Source organism: Gavialis gangeticus, unplaced genomic scaffold (genome assembly GCF_001723915.1).
Source record: "Gavialis gangeticus isolate Ggan-Ray unplaced genomic scaffold, GavGan_comp1, whole genome shotgun sequence".
Classification (NCBI taxonomy): domain Eukaryota; kingdom Metazoa; phylum Chordata; order Crocodylia; family Gavialidae; genus Gavialis; species Gavialis gangeticus.
In genome coordinates this window covers 11,224,261-11,251,001 of record NW_017729024.1, presented here as the reverse complement: position 1 = coordinate 11,251,001, position 26,741 = coordinate 11,224,261, and the positions used below count along the sequence as shown (strand labels likewise).

At 40.2% G+C, this 26,741-nt stretch overlaps 2 long non-coding RNA genes across 2 annotated transcripts in view; one reads left to right on the top strand and one right to left on the bottom strand.

Annotated features, from left to right (window-relative positions):
- LOC109297240 overlaps positions 1-6,268 on the top strand; it is a 7,649-nt gene extending 1,381 nt beyond the window's left edge. Inside the window, exons 2-3 of the long non-coding RNA XR_002097254.1 lie at positions 1,802-1,907; positions 4,116-6,268. This is a non-coding gene — a long non-coding RNA (uncharacterized LOC109297240). The remainder of the gene's footprint in view (positions 1-1,801; positions 1,908-4,115) is intronic.
- Positions 6,269-20,181: 13,913 nt separating this feature from the next.
- LOC109297239 overlaps positions 20,182-26,741 on the bottom strand; it is a 116,854-nt gene continuing 110,294 nt past the window's right edge. Inside the window, exons 3-4 of the long non-coding RNA XR_002097253.1 lie at positions 23,601-23,654; positions 20,182-20,257 (exon numbers count right to left, since the gene is read on the bottom strand). This is a non-coding gene — a long non-coding RNA (uncharacterized LOC109297239). The remainder of the gene's footprint in view (positions 20,258-23,600; positions 23,655-26,741) is intronic.

Sequence of the window (26,741 nt, the reverse complement as noted above, 5' to 3'; positions counted from 1 at the left end):
CCCCCCCCCAAAAAGCGCTAAAACAAAACAAAACAAAACTGGGGGACTGCAAAAGATTTGGCAGGCTGCAAAATTCTGTGGGCTCTCTATATATGAGGACTGTTATGTGATATGGAAGCTGGTTGTTTCAACTTCCTTTTTTTAACTTCCTGTTTGCACACTGATGGGAAACAAAATATCCTAGTGGGTGTTTGAACAGCTTGAGCTGTGTTGACCTGGGAACTATTTCTCAGTGATCTAAGCATTGGCTTAGAGTTTAAACACTTCAGCAGCTTGAAATTCAACATCTCTAGTAGACCTCCAAGGCTTTGCTTTTTGTTGTTTAAGCTTGTTACACACTAGGCATTTCCAAGTTAAAGACTGTTTGAAATAAAGGGTAAAGAAGAAGTGAATATGACTGAACCCTCCTTTATAGTAAAACGGTGCCAGAAAGGGGTAGTTCTATACTGGTATATGATAACTGACACTGGCTGGAGATCTGCTCTAAATTGTCTAATATACTTTCTGTCATGCCCATCACATCTAATAGCCAGAATTTAAGAGGCATTACATTCTTAAATGATCATGGTGGGATTTAGTTTCCTGTAATATAGAGTTTGTAAACAGAACAGTTCTCCCTCTGATCTTGTCATGAACTTTCATTGAGGGCATTTTGGAGAAAGACACTTTAATTGAAGTGGCAGGAGGAACTGGTACTGTTAAGCTATTGTTTATCATACAGATGTACAATGTAATTCAAATTGCCTGCTTTGAGCCAAACTTCTAAAAATTTTCAGATCTTATGTAAAAGTACTTAAAATATGTATACATTTCTCAGTGCAAAACTAGACATTTGCTAAGTCAGATAACATAAATCTCAGTTCTCTAAGTTCAACCAAAATGTGAACTAAATCTGAATTGAACCTTTCTGGGGGCTTCAGAACATCTGGTTAATTTTTTTGTTATATTTTTTTCTTTGTGCTGCTATCAGAACCCATACAAAGCTGTTTAAACACCTGATTTAGTTTTGTTTTAATTTTGGTTTATTATCTGTGAAAACAGGAAGCAGTAAAAGGAAATGTAACCACTAGCTTCTATATGCTCATATCTATCCTGACTTTCAAAAAAAAAAACAAACCCTCACATTATAGTCATTTTTTCATCAGAGCTGACTCAGATAGAAACCATATGTATTACAAATCTACATCTAGAGTTTCCAGCCGAATTTCTAGTTCACTGTTAGGCAGACTCTCCTCCATAGGCCAGAATCGGGCTCTTTACAAGCAGAAGAATGAACACCATGTAAAAGTAAATGAGAAGCCAGCTTGCCTCTATGTGAGAGATTGTGGAAGACAAGAAGTAGCATGTTAGAAAGGAAGTAACAGAAACTGCCCTTTGGGGCCAGAGCTACCAGTGAAACTGCAGCGAGTGTCCAAGAGAGACGAAAGAGAACAGGACCTAGTGTGGCTAGAGGAGAGTGGGGTCTGCCACATATGCAAGCAGTCAGGGGAAGAATCAAGAAGCAAGAGGAAAGAAAAGCTTGTGGTTAAGACATAGGAAGAGGACTTGGGAAATCTTGGTCTGGTCATAATACTTATAATTGGACTTGTGCTAATGGACATTTCTAAACAATTTCCTGTAAGCTGGTAGTTCAAGGTGGGGACTGTTTTTATACCTTGACAGCCAGAGATGTTGATAGGCACATCACTTCCTTCTTTGCAATTAGCTAGAGAAATTAGTGTTTTACCCACATTAATATATTATGCTGCTAGGCTCAAGCAGACCTTTTTGAGTGTTGACAATGCTGTGTCCCTTCCTGCAGCTGCTCAGTAGCACTCCTTTGGGCACCTGTTGCCTTGCCATCAGATGGATGGAATGAAGAAGTATGGGATGAGCGCAGCAAGGACTCTACAAAAGGCACAGGACAGGTAATCAGTTAATTGTATCTGGGTCTTCAGTCCTCTCCCAACACATCTTCACACAGACCTGCTATGGGGAGGGCACAAGAAAAAGAACAGATCATGAAGGTACTAAAGGAAGGCACAGGTTCAATTGTGGGCAGAGTGTTTGGCAATGTAGGAGGAGTTTTAATTGGGGAAGAGTGGTTAGGGTCATGAGAAGTAAGAGGCCCAGGATTAATTGGTTGAGGTACATAGACTATAAGTCATATTTTCTGGGAATGACTGTAAGTAGTGGAGAGACTGAGGATGTTCCCTCTAGTGGTTGGCATTGCAGAGACTTGGTTAGCATAGGGTATATATAGCACATTACCTGATCTGAGGTGCACAGTGTTGAATGATATACTTGCAAGGATGGATGAGCATGGTATTTGAACAAAATGTCTGATGGAATAATAAATGGGTTGGTAGAGAGTTGAAAAACATCTGTGGAGGGGAAAAGTGCAGAGAGTCCATTAATTTTTATTTGGGTGAGAGGCTCTACTGCATTGTTGGATGTCCAGAAGAGATTTGGGAGTACTAGTAGGAACAGCAGAAAGAGAGAATGTGGGCTGGGAAGCAGAAGATACGTTTTGGCCAGAAGGGTAAGCAGATAATGGGTTTGGAGCAAATATTCAATTGATGTAAAAGGCGTCAAGGGAAGTGCTTGAAGAAGCTTGAGGTAAATATATGAAAGCAACTGACCTGAGAACAAAAGGTGAATGAATTGTTAAGACTGGAGGACAGAATGAGATCTAGAAAGAAAGCACTGGAATATAAGAGGTGTACCTGGCAGAGGGCAAGAGAGAAAACTCTGGGAGATAAAAGAGAACAGGGTTGAAACAGGAATACAGAAAGTGATGGGTAAGAAAAAAATGGAGGTAAAAAAATGGAAGTGAAAAGAAAAGTAAAATGAGAGCAAAGTTATGTTAGCTAGCAGTACATAAATGTATTATGGAGCAGGGTGAGAAAAAGACTGGTGAAAAGAGTGAAATGGAGGATAATAAAAACAGGACAGAACATTTAGGACTGAAGGGTTAGGAGAATTATGGAAAGTAATGGAAGCCGATCTCTATGGAAAACAGAAAGGAGACCAGACAACCTGTGTCTGTGTGGGAGATACCTTTTCATGCAGGAAGGTACACATTGGGAGTGTCTACACACAATGCTTAACTGTATAGTAGACTAAGTAGGTGCATAGTAAACATCATGCATCTACATGTGTGTCCCTATTAGGCTGGAGTAAACTAATTTTTTCTGCAGCAGGATAGAAAAAACCACATGTATACCCACCCACTGTGCTTGGGATGGGGAACATAGAATTCCTGCAGGCTGCATGGAGGAGAAGAGAAGCTGGCTTTCTGGCCATAGATTTGGAATCAAAGAAGACACTATATTAAACAGACAGGGCTATATTTTTGTTGCGATTGTTTTGTTTTATTGGGTATGATAAGAACAACAGTCTTTTTGGAGGCTATTTGTTAGAGCTTTGATAAAATACACTGTGCCATTGGCAAGCTATTTAAAATAATTAGTGGGGCAGCTTCCTTTTTGTGCTCATTTTCCCCTTAAACTCCTATTTTAAGCATTTTAAATAGTAAAAAATTGTACCTGATATTTCACGATAGACCACAAGATATTCCCTAATCCTGCCAGTCAATCCATGTGGGCACATCCTTGCATCAAGCCAGGAATCCACTGATTTAAATGGGCCATAACATAGATGCAAGGGTTCACCTGGGGTGAATCCAACCCATAGGATCAAAGTCTGCATTGCCTCCTCATTTTTCTTTACTTAGCTGTGAGCCTGAGAATGCGTGTACCCAAAGCTGGTTTGCATAATAGGGTCACTTGCATCTCAGATTTAGCACATCCAAAGCAAAATTAGATGAGAATTTATCTGCATTCATGAACTTGAGGATCCTTAATAACCATTTCTGAGCCCAGAACACAGAAGAAGTAGCTTAATAACTGATCACTAGAGTTGTTTTCTGTTGGCTTAATTTGCACTTGCCGAAGTTACATAAATTCCTAGGAGCTCATGTTTTTTCAAGGTTAAGCTGTGGTCACACCATTTCTTTTTAGGGAAATAAGACACAATGTTACCCAGTCTATTTGATGCAAGTGAGATTGCTGCTCCTTTATTTTTTATTGTCACAATTGTTTCTGCTCATTGGTGTCTCCCTCCCACTCTTTTAGCAGCTGCTTACTGTGACAACTTACCTCCAGCTAAGTGGAAAGATGAGCAGCTGCTTGCAGAACCAAAGCCAATCTTCTGCCTGGATCAGTTGGCGATGGTTCCTGTGAAAGTGAGGGCTGCAGTAAACGATATGTACTGAATTAATTGTACCTATCACCAACCTCTTTCCAAAACTTACTGGGAAATATATCTATTTCTGCAACAACAAAAAATCACCCACTAATCATCTTTTGAAGGTTAAAGAGATTTAGAAAATCAGATCAGTCTATTCATAGGAGCTATAGCACAGCTGATGAGTTTAAAAAAAATTCAAATTACATTTGTTTCCTTTCAAAATGCCTTCAGTCAAGTTTTTCAGAAAGTGTGTGTATGTGCGTGTGGCTTCTTGGGGTTGTTTTTTTTTGTTGTTTGGGGGTTTTTTTTGTTATCCTGGTGTTTTGGGGATGAGTCATCTTGTGATTCATTCTATTCAGCTGCATAAATAATATTGCAAATCTGATAGAGGAATAAGCCGGCATTCAGTAATATTTGGATCCTTGCCCTCTCCTCTAGCTAAGGGTCCCGTCCCCCGCCACCCCCCTTTATCATTCTTCTCTTTGGACTTCAAGGGAGGTTGAGGCTCCTCCAAATCCCATAACTTCTTGGGTGTGGGCAGCTTGTCTAGCCTCTTAACAGTGGGAGTGGATAGGCATGAATTCCTGTTGTTCTTTCCTCTAACATGACTCATTAATTTTGGAGGCTCCAGACAATTGATTGCAGCAGTTCAAATATGTCAAAATACTACAGGGATCCCCATGATTCACTCTCAGGATTAAGGACTTAGATGGGAGGTTGGGGGTTGTCTCGTGGCAAACTGAAATACCAGGTACAAAATCTTGCTTTTTAAAATGTCTTCCAACAAACATTTTGGGGGAAAATTAACGTAAAAAATAAAACTGACTCCCTAATTTTGGCACTAATTTGTTATATGGGGATGCAGAATAATATCTCCTGCGGTAATAAGAAAAGGAGGGGAGAAAGCAGAAAGAAGCAATTGACCTGAAAGTAGTTTGTTCCTGTAAAAGGGTTCATACGCAGCCAAACTAATGTATGTATATTCTGTACATTGCATGTTCTGGCTGGGGTCACATCTCTGACACTGTTCTGTTATACTGGTATAATTAAGACTTGTCTTGGATGGCAACTCTGTAGAGACAGCAAGTGAATATAGAGGTTCTGGGAGCCAAAAAAATGTTGAACTTGTTTGCTGCATGATGCAGTAAGATGTTTCAAATGACAGAGTTATTATTCTTATTAGAAATAGTACCACCCATCTTTCCTCAGAGAGAGACAGAGATCTCCCAATTGCTCCTTTCTTTAATCCGATCATGGTGTTGCTTTTCCACTGATCAGTTTCTGAGAGCTACAGAAATACTTCAAGTAGGTGCCAGCTTCTCCTGACAATCTCAAGTCAGATTTTGGAGCTTGGTTATTTGTGAAAGGGATTCAAAGTCGTGGCTTCCTACCTTTGCAGGCAAATGGACTCCAAGAGCCAGGAGGCGCTTTCTAGTTCCTCTGCCAGGAAGCCCTCAGAGTAGGAAGACAAGGAGGAGGAACTTTATAGAAACACTATTTATCCAGTCCAAAGAGAAATGAAATGGGAACTCTATCATTGCTTTAATAAAAGAGGGGAGTGATAGCCCCTTTCCAGAGAGCATCTTTAGTTTAAGGAAATATACCTATTCTTATGCTAGATGAGGAATTTCCATAGGCCCAGTGCTCTTTATTTCTCAACTCCAAAGTTAAGGGTCAGTCCATTCTCACTGTTGGGGGGGTTTTCAGCACTACTCTGGGATTCTTCCACTTTTGTTCCAGCCCTGTCTGATCTATCTGATTGGCATCTCTGGAGAAACAGGATATTTCAGCAGGTCACACATTGCTTTATGAGAAAGCAAGCTCATGGGCTGTTCTTGAAGACTTCATGGCCAGGCACAGACATTATACATTTGCCAGAATAAGTGATCTGAAACTGGGCTATACCCAGAACAGAAGTTCAGCACAAAGACTGGCTTAAAAATGATAGACCCTGGTCTAGGATTCAATCTTCCTCTCTCCCTAACCAAATGCCAGATGTGTGTTTTGTTAGCTACTGATCTAAACTATACCGCTTACAGAAAACCGTGCATCTTAGATTGATTCCACCTCAGGCTTTTTGAATGTTTGTACCTAGCCCACGAGGGCAGAGGCAATAGGAAGCCATCAGCTTGCCTCTTGTTATCACAAACTCCTGCAGAATAGATCTAGGCGAGTGAAGGGCATCTGGAACCTCTCGGGGCAGAACAAGCAATGAGCTGAGGGAGTCCTGATTTAATTCTTTATTCCCATGAGGAATAGAGCGTGGGGGAAGAATGTTATTCCTTTTGCCTCTACATCATACAAAGGAATTGCTGGGGCAATGTGCTTCTCCCCCAGGAGGCTAGGAAATGGGTCGCCAGCTGTTGGAGGAGTCTTCTCTCCCATCCTCTTATGCCTGGGAATAGGAAAGGAGCTGGTCTGCAGGCCAAGCAGAGCAGCTGCTGCTGCAGTTGGCAAGAGTCAGGATGGGTGATTTACATGTTCAACTATACACATTCAGCTAAAAATTACTTAGCTGAATTCAGATGGCCAAATATTGTCAGTATTTGTGTTACTCAGCATTTCCTTTTCATTCTGTTCACCTGTGTCTTGCTGTAAATTATTCTGTGGGCTAGAGGGTGAGCTGCAGTATACATGTTTCCACACATGGGCAAAGATATTACAATATATCCGTGCAGTGTATCTGTAACTTTTAAAACTAGAAGAGCATTTTGGAACTCATGGTTTCATAATATATGACATTTTCTTGGCAAAAATATGTTGTTTCCTTTAATAGACACACTATAAACAGGGAGAGGAGCACAAGTATGCATTTTAAAAGGGTCACAACATTGAAGTAATGTGATGCCATTTTTTGTCTTCATGACATTGGTCTTGAGATGGGTTAAATGTGCCATTCTCAGTTGTGTGACTGTTATCTTTGACACTGGAATGAGTTATCACAGAATGGTAATGCCTCTCATGTTCTCTTCATTATACATTCTCATTTTCATGACAAAGACTGTAAGGGGAACAGAAAATGGTGCACAATTAATACATTCTCCTGACAATCTGGAGATGGTATTGCATGGTCCTAGACAGAAGGCACAGCTGGGGACATTGACAGCAGTATGTGCACAGCTGCTTGTTTTACAAAGTTTGAAAGATTTTCCTGGTAGCCTTGAGTGTTTGTGTGTGTGTAGGTTTGGGTGGATGTGGATGTGGATGTGGCCAAAGTGCTTACAGCATCTAAGTATATTATTTTTAGTATATAAAATATTATTTTGGATTGTGCATGTCATAAAGTTTTTCAAAAACTGCATAGAGGACTTGTGAGAAATGATAAATATGGATCATTTATGCCATGATGTAAATTTTAAAGTTTTTATATTGAATGCTCCAATAGATTATCATCATCGTCGTCATCGTTATCATCCGTGGACAGCCAGTATAGTCTATGTGGTCTTTTGTGTTTTAAAATCTAAATAATAGGTCTTGATTAGGTGGTGAGCAAATTGAGCTTTATTGTTGTCTTTGCCTTCCTCAGATTATCACAAAACTATACCCCACAAAAATCCCTGTGAGGGAAGACCAAGAACAAAAGATATTGCATAGTACTGCACTTGCCCTGTGGAGTTAAAGAGACTGCTTTATAGTTGCAGTGCTATTGGTCTCTTACTATTCAAAACCTTGGCATGCATCAGTGAATAAAGAAAAAAAATTATGTAGCAGAATAACTCTTTTATAACCTCTCTGTTTAAGAAATTCCCAGTTCTATACATCTTTAAAAAATTCAAAATCATACAGTGATACTCTTAGGTTTCTATATCTGAGTACTGTCTGTCAAAGATGACATTTTTAGGGGTTGCTTTGTAGAAAAAGAAAAAAATGTCTAAGCAAAAGCAAACCAAAACAAAAAAGCAATGGACTAAAATTATCAAAGCCAGGCAGTTTTGTGGCAGATCAGTGATACTAGCTCTAATGAACAACAGCTGAATGGATGCATGTAGCTAGCTGAGACTGGGATTCCCCCAGAAGAGGCTGCTGTATGCATTTCTAAAGATTACTATACTGATGAATTCATAGATAGTGTCAGCACTCAAATAAAAACTAATTTCTGTGGAAAAATAAAAGCATGTGTACTGTATTTTAGAGACTGCTGTTTTAGAATGTTGTTCTTGTAGAAAATCTAAATGATAAGAGACACCAAGAGAGTCTAGACATACAGAATATTGACAGAAACCCTGAACGAGGGTGTACTGGAGTTGTGCGGCCAGTGGCATCGGGTGGGAGGGAGAAGCTCGGGCAGCAGCAATTGGTAATGAGAGCTGATAAGCTTGCCGTTTGTTTTTTATTTTTGTAATGAACTCAGAAAAACATTTTGAAATAGGAGCTGTTCTTTAATGTAATGGATAAACTACCACACTGTTTTTCTATAGTATAGAAAAATACTAGGCCTCAGAATAAGTAATCAGACCAAGCTCTAGTCGCATATGAAGGATCAGGGGTTGATTTTTGTGTAAATCTCCTGTTCCTGTTTGCAGGCATGTCCGGGGAGGGTGGTTAATCGGGGCAACTGCCCTGGGGGGCCCCACGGACTGGGGTGGAGCAGCAGCAGCTTCTTCAGATCTGGGATTGGAGCAGGGCCGGGGCCCGGCATGGGCTGATTTGTCCCAGGCCCCGCACCCTGCTTGAGTCATCTCTGACTGTTTGTACAGTGAAACCTAAGACTACTACATGGGCATTGGATTCAGAAGCTAGAGAGAAGCCAGTGCCCCAGGTCACTGAGCAATGAATAATACACTAATGCTGCTGGGTATTCCGCCTTCTCTAGGTGGGAAGAGAGCACGGATCCTCAATGTTGAAGGCGTAGGGAGAAAATGTGGTGAGATGGAAGTAGTGGTTTAGCACGTGAACCCAAAGGAAAAGATTTAAGATGGAAGATTAAAGCAAAGGCTTTTCAAGATGGTTGGAAATACAGTTGTTAGGCAGGAAAAGAAGTCAGAGAAAGAAATGGTCATTATACACAGAAAACAGGAAATGCACTATATGTCCCGTGCTAATATTGACCCAAACTCTAAACGAATTTAAGAAGAAAAGATCGGTATTTTGAAATATATATTTTTTAGGGTTTCAATAATTAGATTACACTGAGAATACTGTCTAGTTTAGAAGTACATTTGGTGAAGAAAAGGAGAGCAGAAACTGAAAACATAGTTTTAAGGCCCCCAGAGCCAAAAGAAGACATGAAATGTTCACTTTGTGACCTGAAAGGACAAGTAGTAGATCAAAGGCATGGTTTTGCATTAGAATTGAAGGGAAAGGGGATAGATGTCTCAGAGCTTGTAATCAATAAACAGTAGCATGCTGATTCATAATGCCACAGCAGGATTCAGATGATGACACCTTCAGAAAATGAAAGCCAAAGAAAAAATGGCAGAAAAAGATAAGCAACCATGACACAAGAGTGATAGAACGGAAAAGTGGAATGTTTATTTAGTCTCAGACTCAATGCATCTTTGAGACTAAAATTTGAAGATGACTTGGAAAATAAGTTACTGCATTAAAAAAATGACAGGTTTGCAATATATCTGGCAAAGCAGCAAAAACATACAGAGAAATAGTTTTAAATGGTCAAATAAAGATGCAATAGCTTTCTTTATTTTTAGTCCTCCTTTTAAAACTTGTCTCAACATTTGTTGAATTTTTAAGCACTCTGGAAGCAGGCTTAGGTCTTGCTTGGTGAGAGCATTACCACAGAAATGTAATATATGTGTTCCGTATGGTTTCTTGCATTATGTGTGTGGGTTGTGGTTGTTGCTTGAGTTCCCATGATTACTGAGTGAGGAAGTTGGGTATAATTCCTGGCAGTGTGGTAGTTTATCCATTACATTAAAGAACAGCTCCTATTTCAAAATGTTTTTCTGAGATCATTACAAAAATAAAAAACAAATGGCAAGGTTATCAGCTCTCATTACCAATTGCCCAGCAAATGTAAAAACACTAAAAATAGCCACAGGAAGCAATAATTTCTATGACAAATTATAGAGCTGTTTACTTAGTGTGCTAAGTAATATATTTTTGATCAAAGATAAACAGTTTAAAAAGTTACATTTGTTTTGTTGTGGAGGAAAAAGGAAATTGCTATTCCCTGCAGGCTGATGTACCTTGTAAAGCAATCTGTCTTCAAACCCAGAATGAAAGAGAGCCAAAAAAACTCTCTGAATTACATGACGAGGCCCTTGAGATGCCGCTAGTTGCTTTTTACTGTGGAGGACCACAGATGTCTCATGTTGTGGGTCAGACTGTGCATTTTCCTTGTTTTTTAAAACATATTGCAAAGCAGTCTTGATTTTATATGTGTTGGGTTTTTGAGAATTTTTTTCTTTTTCTTTTTTTTTTACTGGCTTAAACACACATTCTCTCAGCCTTTTAGACCTATTTGAATAAAACACATAAGCCATTTCTTAAATCCTATTTCAGGCAATGGGTCTTAAGTACGTTCTTAAATACTTCACTGAATAGAGTTGGACTTAAGCATGAGCTTAGCTGACTCTGGGCCGATGGGACAAATCCTGGCTACTAAAGTCAGTGGGAATTGGGGTATTGACTATCAAGGGTCCCTGGTATGATCCCAGAGTGAGAATGGTAACATTACTCCTTACAGAATCTGTAAGTGACAATATTACGTTCTACACCTTTTGGAGGAGCAGCACAGAGCAAGGAGAGAAGGAAGGATAAGGTGGCTTTAAGTGATCTATGTTCACTCTTTATCCTTTCCTGTGCTGGGGGCTGAAAAGGTCCCCAAAGTAACATAGGACCCCAATCTTCTCTTGGTTGGAGCATCAGCTCTGGGCTGTCTTAGGGGGCTATAGTGTTGCCTTAAACCTCTGCATCGTTGAATTCTTTCAAGCATCCAGACAGCATGGTGCACCTGCCCCCAACATGTTCCACATGCTTTTTAAAGAGTCTTGTTGTTACACGTTACACTTAGCACATGCTGACTGTGCTTACAATGCCAGCATTCAAGCATTCAGATAAGGAGACCAAAAGCCTGGCAAACAGCTGTTTGGCAGCCCCACCCCGTACTGCACAAAATGTTGCTAGTTCAAGGCCCCAGTGTGATGCAGGGGCTAGGAGTGATGCTGGAAGGCAGCCCCCACACCACATGGAAACCAGTTCCAGTGATGTGCAGGGGTTGGGGCTGACATTGGCACGTTAGGGGAGCTTTGAACTGGCACCCTTGCAGTGCAGGGTGTGCGTGGTGGTGTCACTGTAAGCCCCTGCACTCCACCAGCACCTTGAACCAGGTCCCATGAGATTACAGGGCTAACACTGGAAATCAGCTGATTATCAGTCTCAGCCCTGGGCTCACACAGGAGCCAGTTCGAGACTCTGGTGCATACTATGATTTATAGATCATAATAAGTATTAATATGTGACTGCTCAGAGAACTTTCTATGTTGTATTAATGCTTACTGCAATATAAATATAACACATGTTAAGTGTAACATGTACCAAGCTCTAAGCAAGAGCTTTTAAGTGAGTGCTTGGGGGGAAGTTTACCGTTGCCTGCCATGGCACTGGGCAAATAATCCCTTGACTTTTAGAGTTCCCTTGTGCTGCTCTGATATTGTAAAATGGTGTAAAAGGGACACAATACAGGGGTGCCGATCCCACCTTCTGTTTTAAACATGTTAGTTAAAGCATTTCCATGTTTTGGCTTTCAAACATCTGAGGTCACTGAAAGAGAGTGCATTTTTTGAAAGGTGCACCCAGCTATAACACAGGAAAATCAGGATAGCAAAAGCTTTATAGAGTGCATTGTGATCATTACAATGTCAGTTCCACACCTCAAATAGCCTGTTTCTAATGTTTGACAGGGTGGGGAATGGGATGGGGGAAGGTGGGGACAGGGACGGGACACCAAAGTCATGGTGAATGCACAGACGGCTAAAGTTAGTAGAGGCTCCATTAAGAACAGAATTAGTCTTACTGAGAGACTGCTTTTTTCGGTATTACTTTGGAAAGTTGGATTTGTGGCTTAGACTGAGGTCATACTCTGTGGCAATGAAGAAGAAAATATTCCTTATTCTTAATTTTGAAAAAGATGTCATTATGCCTTGGGAAGTATTACAGTATTTTAGTAATCAGCTGCAATGCTCATTAGTCTGCTTATTATATCTGAAGCACTTGTTATTTGTTGAAGTAGCAGCAGCTGAGATAAAAGAAATTTGAAAGTGAAATCATTACAAATTTGAGTTAGTGCCTTTTTCAGACTCCAAGTCTGCTATATTACCCTTAATGAGATGATGCCCCAAACTCTGAAAGTAGATTCATATTCTCTAACCTCTTTTGAACTTTTTTTATTAGCAACTAGTGTATGATCTGAATTTATGAAGAGGTTGTGCTTACTGTTTGTTGATTCCTTTTTCTAGCTCTCTCTAAAATGTTAGCTAGTTCATGAACCATACTTTTAATCTGAAAAAGGATATTATGACTTGTTCAAGAAAGGATTAAAAATGAGTAGCAATGAACTTATTTTGATTTAAAATAAATAACATAATCATAATCATACAGACTGCTAATAATTGGAGGCTACTGTAGGTTAGCAAAGCTCATCTTCTGGCAGAAAATCAATAGTGAAATCTATATTTTGAAATGATTTACATTTGATTCTGTTTAACTCCTTTTTATATTGTTTCACCTCTTCTGGCTCATAGTTAAATCTCTATTTACAAAATCTGAAAGAGTTTTAAATTAGATAGATATATTTTGGATACCTAGATTCCTTTTTTCATTATTCAGAAAAAAATACAATTCCCAAATCCCAAGAAAAAAAAATAATGATTCACAAATCATGTAAATTGTTCCTGGGGGATTATGCAGAAACAGGGAGTCATCTGTCTGTAAAAAGTTGCAGGACTGTGGCCTATACTAAAAAGGGCCAAAGCTTGAAAGGAATCCCCTTGGAAATTTTAAATATGGATTTATATAAAAAAATCAGTGCTCCTTTTAACTGAATCAATAACTTTGTTAAAAAAGTATTATTGGTTTGGTAATGAATCGATGGATTTTTCTATTACATCTCAAAGTATTCCTTTTTTTATAAATATTTATATATTGAAAGGGATACAGGGTAGGTAAATGCTTGCATTGTAGACCTGGAATAGAAGGAAGGCATCACTCTTAATTAGGCAATTCAGAAGTGATATATAGTGCTGTAGGAAAAGTACCAGATCAGAAGAAATGAAAACATTTATTTTAATAGTTTCCTTTTGGTGACCTTAACTATGCTAATTTGTCTTTGATGAAGTGTGACAGGTACTGTCAAGTTGAATGGTCAACATACTTATTATTTAAAGAATAACATTTTTGTAGCAATAATCTTTGATGTGTCCAAGACATAGCCCTGTTTGTGGAAGCCTTATAGTTTTTATGTAAGTAATAGTGAATGTCCGGGGAGTCTGCAAAGGTGAAGGTAAACTCGAGAATGTGCTATTGTTGTGATTCCTGTTTTAATTCTATGGTAAAAACAGGTGGGTAGTTGTCCACCGTTCCAAACATTCTTATACATTTTTAGGATCCAGTGCTATTTATGAAACTTTAGAATGCCAAGATTTTAAACATTCTATCACCATGATATTCAATCCCCGTGGAATGTATTTAATCCTTTTAGCATACTTATTTTTGTAGCATGGAGAAAAATTTGAGTGACAGACAAATAATGTGTGGCAGGAAACCTTGTATACAAATGCATGTTTTATATTTATAACAGTAGAACTAAAGCAATAACATTTGATCCATCTGCTCAGCACTATGTAGGGAGAATAATTTAAAGCCAAATGGGGAAATGGTAGATAGGGTAAACTTTTAGGCAGATATCCAGGGTTTTCAACTGTGACAACTTACCTGAAAGAGCATAAGACACAAAGTATACTTTCCATTTAGACACAACAATATCCTCCATCTTCATTAAAAGAACAGCAACAAAACAATAACTGCCTTAAAGTTATTACAGAATGAAGTAAGGAAGTAGTGTCTTTTCAGATAAGTGATACTAGGAAAGTATGTGCAGGCATCAGACTAAGGGAAGGCCAATCAAACATGAGTTGCCAGGTCAACATATTGATCTGGAATACAGCTGATAATCCACATTTTATTAATGCAGTCTAACAGTATCCAAGGGGAATTCTGCCTTCTCTCCCCCCCCCCCCCCCCCAATTCCAAAACTAAAATTTTAGTAGGATTACCCAGTCAATAGTACCTTACCGTAAAAGACCCAGGTTGGAAAATTTGCACTCGGAGCTCATGTCTACATAAGACATTTAATGCCCACTGGACTCACTCTACTGCACATTAGCATGGCTGGCAAAAACTCTGCTAATGCAATAATGTGCAGTAGATTAGTTCAATGGGCATTAGGCATCACAAAATAAGTGTTTATCTGTGCTAATGTGCAGCCGTGCCAGTTACAGCACATGAAGTTTAGTACCTGTTATTACAGGTACTAAACTTAATGCACTGTAATTATGGTGTATTAATGAACGTGTGGACATGCCCAGAGATTAACTTTCCCATGGTCTATCATATTCAGACCAAGGCTCTTGTTCTGAGTAAGACAGACACCAGATACGAAGCTAAGTTTCAGATCCTTTCTTTGCTAAAATGTAGGTACGTTCAAGTCCATTATTTAACTAATGTTGATAAACAAAAATTCACAACCTCAAGACAGCAGCATCAAAAACTTTGGGAGATGCTTTTCCATATTGAAACTGCTACATCTAGTGTCCCACCTTTGCTAGTGGCTGATATCTAGTATTTCTAAGGCATATTGGGTATGTTTAGGATGGATATCGTATAAGGATTTAAAACATTTAATACTCCCAACTGTGGTGAAGAATAAATTATCCAAAGCATGATATTTTGTTCCTGATTCCAGCATATGTGGTGGTTGCCAGCACATAATGAGTTACAACACATCAGTATCTAAAAAAAACTGCAGTTTTTTCTTATTCTAAATAGAATTACTAAAGAACCTCCAGTAGTGCAGTGTGGTAAATATTGACTTCTTAATGGCACCCATTGTATAATTATAAATGCTGTTATTAGTTTGAAAATTACTCAGGCCCTCTCCAAATCCTGCAATGTTATTTGATTAACTGAATCTGTTTCTTGGTTTGTTTTTTCTTCACATAGCATCCTTAGCCATTACTGAATATTTATTTTAATGTTTACATCAAATAACCTAAATGTTAGCCAGGTTAAAAAATAATATCGATTTGATTTAAAGTGCTGTGATTTTTTTTCTTTTTACGTGTTCCTTCTGAAAGAATTCAGAATTACAGATTTTTTTTCTAGTTATTCACTCAATATTCTTGCTTGCTGTGTTTCTCCCATGGATTTTTCTCCAAAGCATGGTGCCTGCCAGGAAGATCACATGAGAGGAGGGTCTTTTTCACATTACTTTTTAAAACTCTGCTCCTATATGAGAACCAAAGATAAAATGGTTCATGGATTCCTCTCATTTGAAGGTTTGGGATAAAATGTGAAAACAGGTACATTTAATATCATAGGATTAGTGTTTGACTTTTTTTAATGACTTGAGTGAAGAAATATAGCCAGATACTAATAGTAGGCTTTTTTAAACCAATAATTGGTGTTGGTAATAAGAGCTGTACTGACAACCAGCTGTGCTACTGCCTTCAGTCCTGCAGTGAGGAAGGGGAAAGGAGTCTGCAAATGATTACCAACTTCAAGTATCCCTTGCAGTCAAAGTTTCATTAAAAAAATTAGTAAAATACGTTTTTCCTTTAAAAATGTGTCCTAGGTTTGAAAGAGGGCCTGCATAAAGAGTTTGGAATAGAACTGCTGCGCACCGCACAAATCAATGATATTGTCCGGTTGGGCTGCCGGCCTACATTGTAGACTTAGTCTTTAGTAAAACCTCTTCTTCTCCCAATTAAAGAATAAAGGTTGAGATGCCTGCAGGCCTTCCAGCATGTTTGGTGTGACTTTTAACCCCTCATTTTACTCTCTTTATATGGCTGTCCTTTATAACACACTCTCTGATATGTCAGAGGCCCCCAGTAGTGCTGCTGTAGGTCAGACTGGGTTAGCATTTCCATAAAAAAACTTTTTTTCCCTAGGGTTTTCTAAGTCAAGAAGAAAGAAATTGTTTCACGTTAAAACTTTACATATATGCTTGCAGCTTTTATCATTGCCGCTTTCTGAAAATCACATAGCCATTACCCTAGTATACAATGGAGTTGGGAGTTGTTTCTTTTTAGTTGCAACACTTGACATTCATTTTGAAAAGGTAAATTATTAAACCATAAGATTATACTTGGGAATTATAGTCTAGACAGGGCAAGAGGGCAGTCTCCAGAGCATATCTTGACTCCTGTCTTTATGGCCACTGACATGGTTTGACTATGGAAGAGTGGAAGTTGGATGTGGTACAATGATATGCAGTGTCCTGCTTTATGTAACCAAGAAGTAGGGCAGAAATGAGCCAGAACTGTGGTGAGCACTGTAGAATTCTGCACCGTTGAGATATTCCTGGTCTTCGTCTCACAGTGGAGAAGATGGTATATAACAGCCTGCAAAGGCTACTTCAGCCACTTACAATAAAGCTGCTCCACAGCCATGGTGGAACATCCCATCTTTGCATACCTGGCCACGGACTTCAGATTTTGCCATCCATGAAGTATCGCAAAGATGATTCATTTCTTACCAAGGGCACTGGCTAATTCACAGAATGTGGTGAAAACAGTTCTGAAACCCTCGGTACTATCTGAGACTTGGAAACTTAGTAGATGGTTGTCTGGGGCCAAGCATAATACTTGAAGGGAAAAAAAAAAGGAAAAAAATCTGTTAGAACAATTATTGAATCCATTCCACAGCAGGAACAGGATACAGTTCCTTGATGGAGGATCAGATATTAAACTGAATCTACATGTAATCTTCACTCAGAGGCCTGGAAACAGTAAAAATGAAGAGGAAAAGTAAAGAAAACATAGACAATTTATTAGAGGAGTCTGATAACATTATTTATAACATGTACTTTGATGATAATTTCTCTGAGTCATGGCTTCAGCCTAGAAGAGTGTTGCAGATACAGGCTCTACCTGGGGAAAGAGTGATAGAAACACTATTTTAAAGGGTGTTTATAGAAACTTTGATGTTACTAGAAACCAAGGTAACAGAAAACAGCTCACAAGCATACCAAAGGTCTAAAATTAAAGCAAGAAATTACAGGAGAATACACAAACCCTAATCTACAAATAACATGTCTCCTAGAATGAATAAAAATCGTGTTTTCTGCTAGCTTGTATGTGATTTTTAAGAGAAATGTGGAAATCTTTAACATATAAAGAGCTTTTGGTTTGGAATAAATGTTGTTTATAAGAACTATAAATGCAGAATAGAATTTACCTTAGGAGGAGAGAGGCTAATATTTTAACTGTCTATATGGTCATCTTGTAAATAGGACCATATAGACAGTAAATAGGATTTTTCAAAATCTATACAATAGACATTATGGCTTATGAAATTCTAGAATAAACACTTAATACAGCATGTACTTTTTGTATGGCCTTTGTTGTTGTTTTATTTGCAACATTTTTAATATTTGAAAATACTTCTTGTAGCAATTAGAAAATTAGCAGTTTAACTGGGTGTAAAAAAAAAAACCCTTCAAGTTACTGGGTTACAAAGTGAATTGTTCTGCAGCTGCAAAATCAAGTGCCTTAGCTGAGTTAATGCTTTTCATTTCTTTTGCATGTGTCAGCATTAATGGAGGCAAGCTTCTATAAAGCCTTGCATGTGAAGATGGTGCTGAGCAGACTAGATTCAGTTCTGTTGAATGCTTTTTGCATTTTTTGGAATAACGCACAAAAGGAGACTTCAAATCAGGCTGAACTTCAAGCAAAAGTTAATGCTATTCTCTTTTGGGTTCAACCACCCACTTTGCTTAAGGTCACTAGTTGAGGCTAATGCTGCACAGAGGGGCTGCAGCAAACTTGGCATCTCCTTGATTAGGCTCCCTGCTGATCTAATACACATACCAGCTCACTTGCCAAGTCAAATAACACATTTAGTGAATTGGAAATAAGATTTAAGTGAGCCAGCACAATGCGGCTTGCCCTCTCATCTTTTTACCGAATCCTTCTCTTTGTATGCTAGACTGTGAAAACTGCTCTTGTTAGAGGACTTAATCTTCATTTTTTCCTGTAGATTATTTGGAAACAGGTCAATTGAATGTTGGAGCTGCTAACTCCTCCTACCAAAGAAAGAAACCGCTTGTGGCATACTGATTGCATCATTTAAATGAAAGGCTCTTATCATTAAAAAGAAAATACTGTAGTATAAGGATCTCTCAGAATGAAAAAAATCCTGGTATTAAATGCAGCCCTTTTTTTAATAATCTGTTTATTTCTTTGTCTCCGGGTCCCTTTCCTCACAAGTGCCTTGTATTAACTGCTGGTGAGTAGTAATTGATGGGGTTGATCACATCAGTATATATTCATCTCTTGTGGCTGTACCACTGTAGTTAATTCTTAAATGTAGTAAGATACAATAGAGTGACATTTCTATAGGACATTTCTGTAATGTCTTTCATAAAAGCAAACCAAAGCACTTCCCATAATGTTTGACTTTGAAGTATTCTGTGTTTTAGTGACGCAAAATTGGAACTGAATTTAAGTCTTCATAACGTGTTCTTGATTTGTTTTTATTTTATTATTTTTACTGAGAGGGGTCATTGTATGCAATATAATTTGAGATTTAGCATAGATTTATCATAGATTTTCATGCTATCCCTGCCATAATAATCTGTAACTGCCCCATATCTCTGTGTTAGGTGTTCAGGGTTATGATGTGTATTGACTTTTTTATGATCTACTTATCTCTGCTGGTCACATAGATTTATGTGTGTCTTCCCCCTGTCTAAATCCTGAAATAGGCGCTTGCTTTTTGAAATGCACTAATTTTTTTTACATAATACTAAAATTATTTTAGCACAATATAGAGCTGAAAACAGAGAAAAGTTGCAAATCTTCTACAAAGAAGATTTTAAATAGGAAAATAAAAAAAAATTACATGTATTTATATGAAATACAAGTTCATGCAATTGCAGGAAAAAGGGATCCTTTCTCCCTCCCTGCTATCTCCATTGTAATGACCAGACCACTTCACTCTTAATGAACTGGGTTACAATATAATAACTGTCAGTTAGACTTTCCAAGGAACAGGCTCAAAATCTTGGGATGTTGATTTGGTGGTTCAAATCACCTAGGCTTCTAAGACATACAAAAAACTAGAACTCTTGGTTCCAAAATGATACCTTTTATTAGACCAACTGGAAAATGGCAAGAAAATTGTCATTTTCTGCAAGATTTTACCTCCCTGCCTGCCATCTGACACCTCCAGGGAAGGAATTCTACCTGATCAACACATCAAAGAGCTACTCAACACAGCTTACAAAGACACTTTCATGGACCCAGAGGGACAACCTTCCACCTTCAGCTCCCTCTGTGCAAAAAAGAAGTTTATTTTCTACCTATGGGGACTTTTTACCATCTTGTACCATCTACAGTTTTCCCAGAGCCTGATGAAAGGACTTTGATCCTGATAGGTTGCAGAAAAGGGCAATTTTCTTGCCATTTTCCAGTTGGTCTAATGAAAGGTATCATTTTGGAACCAAGAGTTCTAGTTTTTGTATGTCTCTTTGTCTCAGACCAACATGGCTACCAAGTACACCCTAGGCTTCTAAGTACCTTTGAGGATCTGGGCCTGATTCCCATTGATTCCATAACTGAAAGATTATAACCTGCCCTCTCTAGTGTAGGAAAGTAAGAAGGAATTCTACAGATATTCATGTAATATTCTAAATATATTCTTTACTTGCCTGCATCTGATGCACAGACCAGATCCTCATATGGGAGAAAGCAAACTTGGCTGGATTTTTCCTCTAGTCTCCATGCAAAACAATGTAGTTACAACAAGGTTTCCTCCAAATTCTTGCATTGCCAGAGCAGTTGAGCCACTGCAGAGTAAGAAATTTGCTATTGGTATGGGATCAATGGGGAACCAGGACAGGAACTATTACTGTACGGATTGTATAACCCTTATTCAAGGCTCCAGTATAGTCACAATCTAGCTATAAACAGCTTAGTGAAACTAATTCTTCTGTAATTTTGAGAATCCCTTGTAAGTGGAGGTACCTCTTTCCATATTAGCTAAGTACAGATGGAAAACCTGAGGCTGAATTGATGCAGTCTAGACAGCTTCCTTTAGGCTGTGTAGATTGAGCCTATGATCAACTGAACTGACATAAGACAGGGGGAGGCCTGTACTGACCCAGACCAGTAGGCTGCGGGTGCTAGAGCATATCTCCCAGCCTGCTGACCATTGAAAGCCAAGCCAAGTATCCCCAAACCACTTCTGTCCCCCCACAGGTGGCTAAGAAGCCCCCTGTCTGGGTGCCAGCTCACCTTAGGGGGGCTCCCTCTTAGGGGGTTTCCTCCAGCCTTGGTTCCCGAGTCAAGGGAGCCCTGGGGACCAGAGGGGATTTTCCTCCCCCTACATCTCCCCACTTCCCAGTTGCTCATTGTTTCAGCTGCTGCCACAGAGGAGAGGGAGAATTCCTCTGGGCCAGGTGTCTACTCTTGCATCCCACCATGGGGACTCCCCCCCCCCGACCAGGGTTCTGCAGCCCAGGGCTGTGCCAGGGAGCTGAGGGGAATTCTTCCCCTCCCCAACCCCTTGCCTTAGTTGCTGCAAGTCTCAGAAATAGCCCAGGGTGCTAGGGAAATTCCTCTTCTCCCCTGCCCTGCATTAGTTTTGCCTCAGCCAGTTTTGCCTTGCAGCAGCTAAGGCAAAACTGGCTGTGGAGGAGCAGAAGAATTTCCCTCCACTCCCTAAAGCTGTCTGAGACTCCCAGAGGCTAAGGCAAGCAACTCTGTGGGTTAAGAAGGTGAAGAATTGCCCTCAGTTCCCTGCCCTGGGATGGGGGACTCTGGACTGGGGCTAGGGGAAGCCCCCCAAGTGGGGGCTCCCAGGTGCCCCCATGCTGTCTTAAATCAGTTAAGTCTGATACTACATCCAACCAGGTTTATTTTCACTGGCTATTTTGTGGAGTAAGGCATGTGTGGAAAAAGCTGGAAGTGGGTTTGTGTACACATGTGCTTTACTGTGCAATAGATTAATTTTCTGCACAGTAAAGCATCACCATATACATGTGAACCATAATTAGGGAGCAGTAGTTTAATTTACTAAGGCATAGTATAGTCGCATCTGACAAAGTTACTGTCTGACAGCAGAGTAAATTATTGCATTTAAACACATATGTAGATGGTGACATTGGGATTATTTTACTCTGGCTTAAATTGCACCAGAGTTTATTCAGTTGCATTAATTGCACTGAGTGGAACATTTCTCAGCAGAAGTCAAGGGTATGCTCTGGAGTCTATACAGCCTAAGTAAGTCTCAAGTCCTATAGAAATAATATGATATTATCATATCATTTAAGATGATCACAATGTATATGCTTACACAGCATTAATTTTACTGGCATTTACTAATTCTTGAATACTTGATTTGATAATCTGAACCTTATTCTATATACATAAAGGGCCTAGTCTGTTTGTCTGTGTGTCTGTCTGTCCATAATGCTTTTGGCCAACTGCACATGTGCTGCTGAGAGGGTGGGCAGTGATTAACTTCACAGGCCCAAGTTTGAGCCGCTGCCGGGGAAGTTTGTGGCAGCAGTGAACATGTCCTAGGTGCCCGAGCAACAGGGCTTTTCCACACCTCCCTGCCTGAGGATGAAGGGTGGCTCAGGGTGGCAGCACACCTCCAACACCCATCCCCAACACCCCACAGAACACCTGGCAGGGAGGGGTGGCAGTGGGCAGAGAGGGAGGGAGGGGAGCAGGGTGGGGGAAGGTGAAGTGGTGATCATGGTGGTAGCTGTTGTCAGGGCTGGGCAGCGGGGAGGGAGGAAGGAAGGGGAGTGGGAAGAGGGCAGAGGGCCACAACAATAGCTGGCAGGGAGGGGGAAGTGGTGGAGAGGGTGGGAGGCTGCATGAGCCCAGGTGGGTGCAGGGTGGGGGGCGGCAAAGCGGGGTATCATGGTGGCGACTGTTGTAGGGGCTGGGAGGCAGGGAAGGAAGGGAGAGAGAGAAGTAGGGAGGGGAGGCAGGGTCATGGTGGTGGTGCTGCCCAGCCCCAACAACAGCCAGCAGGGAGAGGGAGGTGGTGGAGAGGGAGGGAAGTGAGCAGGGAGGGGAGGGGAGGTGGGGGGAAGCCCTGCTGAAAGACGGAGGTGTATGGGGACTGGAGCTCCTGCTCAAGAGGCTGGAGGTAGTGGCAGTGGTGATGGAGAGAGTCTTTACATGGCTGGCCCCGAAGGGTGAGTGGGGGGCCATGTGAACATTCTGAAATCCATCATTCTTGATGGGCAATTAGCTAGTTATATTATTCTGCTTTTGATGCAATATATATCAGCAGTCAGCAACCCTTCTGTGATGGTGAGCCAGAATGATCCATTTTGAGTTCAAGGAAGGCCAGCACTAGAACCCAGAGGCTGCTGACACTGATGCTTCCGTCAGCCACCCCTGAGTGAAGCTCCCTATCATCTGGCCATGGTGCAGCAGAACTCTGCTCCCTCCCCACTTCACTGCATCTCCCCCTGGTCTGTAAAGTTAAAGCACATCCCTACTTCAGGCAAGTGCAATAGCTCTCTTTGGCTTCTGTAAATGGGGGAAAAAATGCTTTCAAATTAGAAGATGTTGTCTCTCTATATGCCTTGTCACTTAGGCACAGGTACCTGCTAAAACCATAGTTCTAAAGTTTCATGAGTCCCCATAAATTTGCCCCCTACCTATTGTTTTCTAACACTGTTAGAAGTTAATATATTTCTGTACTCATCTCTGTTGCTACATTACACTATTACTATTACTTAATTGCAGTGTTATGAAGCCCCGCATTATTAACACCCAATCTTTAATGAAGAAATCAGCAAAGTTTAAGAGATTGCAAGTTACAGAGGGTGATTAACCCCAGTGTAAAACACAGGCAGTTTCCCAGAAACCAGTCTCTTATTTTTACTGACAAAAACTGTAATGCTGTAAGCACAAATAGATGTTAGAGAAGCTGAAAGTAAGGTTTTAAAGCAGAGAGGCATTTTTACCTCACTACAGCCTGTCAGCAGAGGAAAATAAAAGTTGAGTATTAATGTTCTACTGGTTAGAAAATGTAATTTCACTACACCGATGATTTTCCTCTGGTTGTTCTCATGCAACTATTCTGAACAAACCTTAGACATTAGGGGATATCAATGACAGATGGTAGTTTTATTATTAATAGTTTTAAAATACTTGCAGTACCTTTAAATGTATTAAGTCCCTCATCAAAGTGTAGCATGTTGCTACTGAGAGCAGCTGATGTCCAGAAAGCAGATGAGGACATGCATGTAAAATAAAAAGACATGGGTAGTGACGGATTGTGACTTCTTAATATTTTCCAGATCTCTGTAATTTCTTGCCACCTGTCAAAATTCCCCCAATGGATTCAAAATATTCAGTTCCTCTTCAACCTGTTTAGTATTTCTGCACATTATTAAGCACAGTTGCTTGCTAAATTTCAGTGATGAGTGTAGAAGGCAGGGCAGAGTGGCACCTTTAAAGACTGACACATTCAGAAATGCATAAAGCTCTGAAAGGCGAAAGTCTACTTCATCAGATGCTATGAATGGACTTGCAGAGAGCAGAGGTACTCAATAGAATAGGAATAATGATATTTAAATACAAAGGGTAGGGGGACAGTGGCACCGCAGAGAGAGTTGATAGTGGGTTGAAAGGGATAAACAAAATAATGATTGTAGTGATTCCTACCCTGTGGGAGCGTCTACATGAGATAATGCCCTGTAGCCTAATAACACTGTGCAGTAGCGTGCCAGACAGAAACCATGTCCATACACTACTGCACAGTAGTATTAGGCTACTGCGTAGTAAGCATCAGTAAAAACCATGCACTGACCCTACTATGTAGTAAGTGTAGTTATCATGCATTTAATTAGTAATTCATTAAGCAAGTATCAACTAAATGTGCAGTAACTACTGGGAATTAATGAACGTATAGATGCACCCTGTATATACAGTATTTTGTATGCATGTGAGAAAAGAACGTACCTTTAGCAAAATATACCTCTCAGATGTTGCAGGCCAAATTGTATTGTACTTTCAGTGAAGGCTGCTATTTATTATTTATGCACAGTATAGTATAATTTCCCTATACTAACACTGCATTTTGTTAAAAATGCAAGCAAATCTTAAGGATACCATGGGTACATCTACACTTGCACTTTTCTATGGAGTTGTCTAGCTCTGCAGTAAAGCATCACCATCTACACGTGCACCTGTATTGGGGCCCAGTAAAATAATTAACTCTGCTGTAGGATAGTACTGTCCAGGAAAAGTTCACCATTTAGCATGCCAAAACACATGTGTAGACAGTGACTAGAGCTGGCTGGGGCATGAGAGTGCTACAGTGTGAGGGCTGCCTGCTGCCTAGCCCCACACTGTAGAACCCTGATGCCCTAGTCAACCCCAACCCACCCAGTGCCACCACCTGAGAGCCCAGGGATGCTCTGCCCCAGCTCTAACTACTGTTGTCCTGGGTGCACATGTATATGCAGCACCCAGAAACCGTTAACTCTGGGTGAACTGCATCAGAGTTTATATCTGCATGCTAATTTTACATGTAGACACACACTGTAAATGTGGTTGTGGAATTTGTTTAACTTTACTTGTTTGTTTTTTATTATAACTAGAATTATGCAAAAATTGACAATTCCATTTGAAAATGTCAAGTGAAAATTCTGAAACTTTGCAGAATTGTGAATGCTGCAAATTTCATTTTGTCATATTTAATTTAAGATCTAGATAACAAAAACTCTAATATTCATGAGCTTTAGATGTAAAGCCTTCTTTAATGCATAATGTATATATTAGAAAAATGCATACGTCTTACTGGATATTTTTACCAAAAAAATGGTAGGTTGAACCTGTTTTTGAGTATTATAACTTTTTAAACCCACAATTTGGAATATAATTCCTTTTCAGTATAAAAATTTCATGTACCTTTTACTAAACTCTTGAACCTGAAATGATATTCCTCATTGTAATTTATTCTGATATGGTGGCTCTTGGCTTATTAATTACCAGTTGTAGTGGGGGAAAAATAAAGTTAAAAAATACATTAAAAAAACTATTGAAATCATCCTCCTTACCAAAACCATGTACCAATCCACTTTTTCCCATGTGTCCCTCTGTCCTTAACTCTGCTACATAGGGACATTAAGGCTAGGTACATTCTAATCTCCCCAAATGTAAGAGGTTAGATCTCATTAAAAATGGTGATCTAACTTAGTTCATGCAGGTGCAGACCTGACACTTAGATTGACCTAACTAGGGAGATAAATGCATACTACACAGATGTTCAGGAAGTTTAAATTGTTCTAAAAATGGCCGACTCGATCTCAGTTAACTGTACCTCCAAGGTAGTCTAACTTAGATCAGGTCCAGTGAAACTGACCAATGTAACTGAAGTTGTCTACAGTTCCCAGCACAGCCCTGGGGCTGGGAAAGACCAGCCCCTCACTCCTCCCCCAGATGGAAAATACCCACCACTACTCTAAAGTCTGCCAACCCCCCATCCCACAAGCCAGTCCTGGTGCCAGATTTACCAGCATTTTCTGGTACTGGAAGCCAACCAATGTAAGTCTGGGTGCGGGAAGGGGTGGGCAGGATTGGTGGGGAATCAGGAGCTAAAAATAGCACTGGGTCTGGGGAGGAGAGAACCTCCCCATGATCGCAAGCCACCCTGAAGACCCTGCTATCCTTCCAATCCTGCCAAACCCTCCTAGACCCCTGCAGACTCTGCTTATCCTCCCCAATCCCTTTAAGGTCCTGCAAACCCTACTTGCCCCCACCTCCCAGTCCCCCTTGTGGACCCTGGTTGCCCCCCAATCCTCCTGATTCCCCCATGAACCCTGCCTGCTCCCTGATCCTCCACTTAGACCTGTTCACCCCCCTAATTCCTCCAAGCCCCCCAATAGCCCCTCCCATTTCAACTTACTTTAGGTCAAGTGGCCATTTTGAACTCTATCTAACCTCCCTCTAAATCTCCCAAATGTCTGTACATACCCTAAAAGTATGTCTACACAGTACAGTGCACTGCTATGTTAGAGACACTTGTTAGAGAGACTCTTTGTTAGAAATACTTGAGACAGTCTAAGGCAGAAGTTACATGTTACATTTAGACCATACTGAATCTGTGGAATGTTAAGTGATGCAAAAGTTAGAATATGCTGTGAAAAGTCCTATGTTAAGGATTAATGCTGTTTCTTGCCTGCAGAGCTCTGACTTCCCACTAGAGGGCTGGCAAGTAGGGATGTGGCAAGGAGCCAGGACACCTGGAGTTCATCCCTGCTTTGGATGGGGACCGGGGGGGGGGGGGGGGGGGGG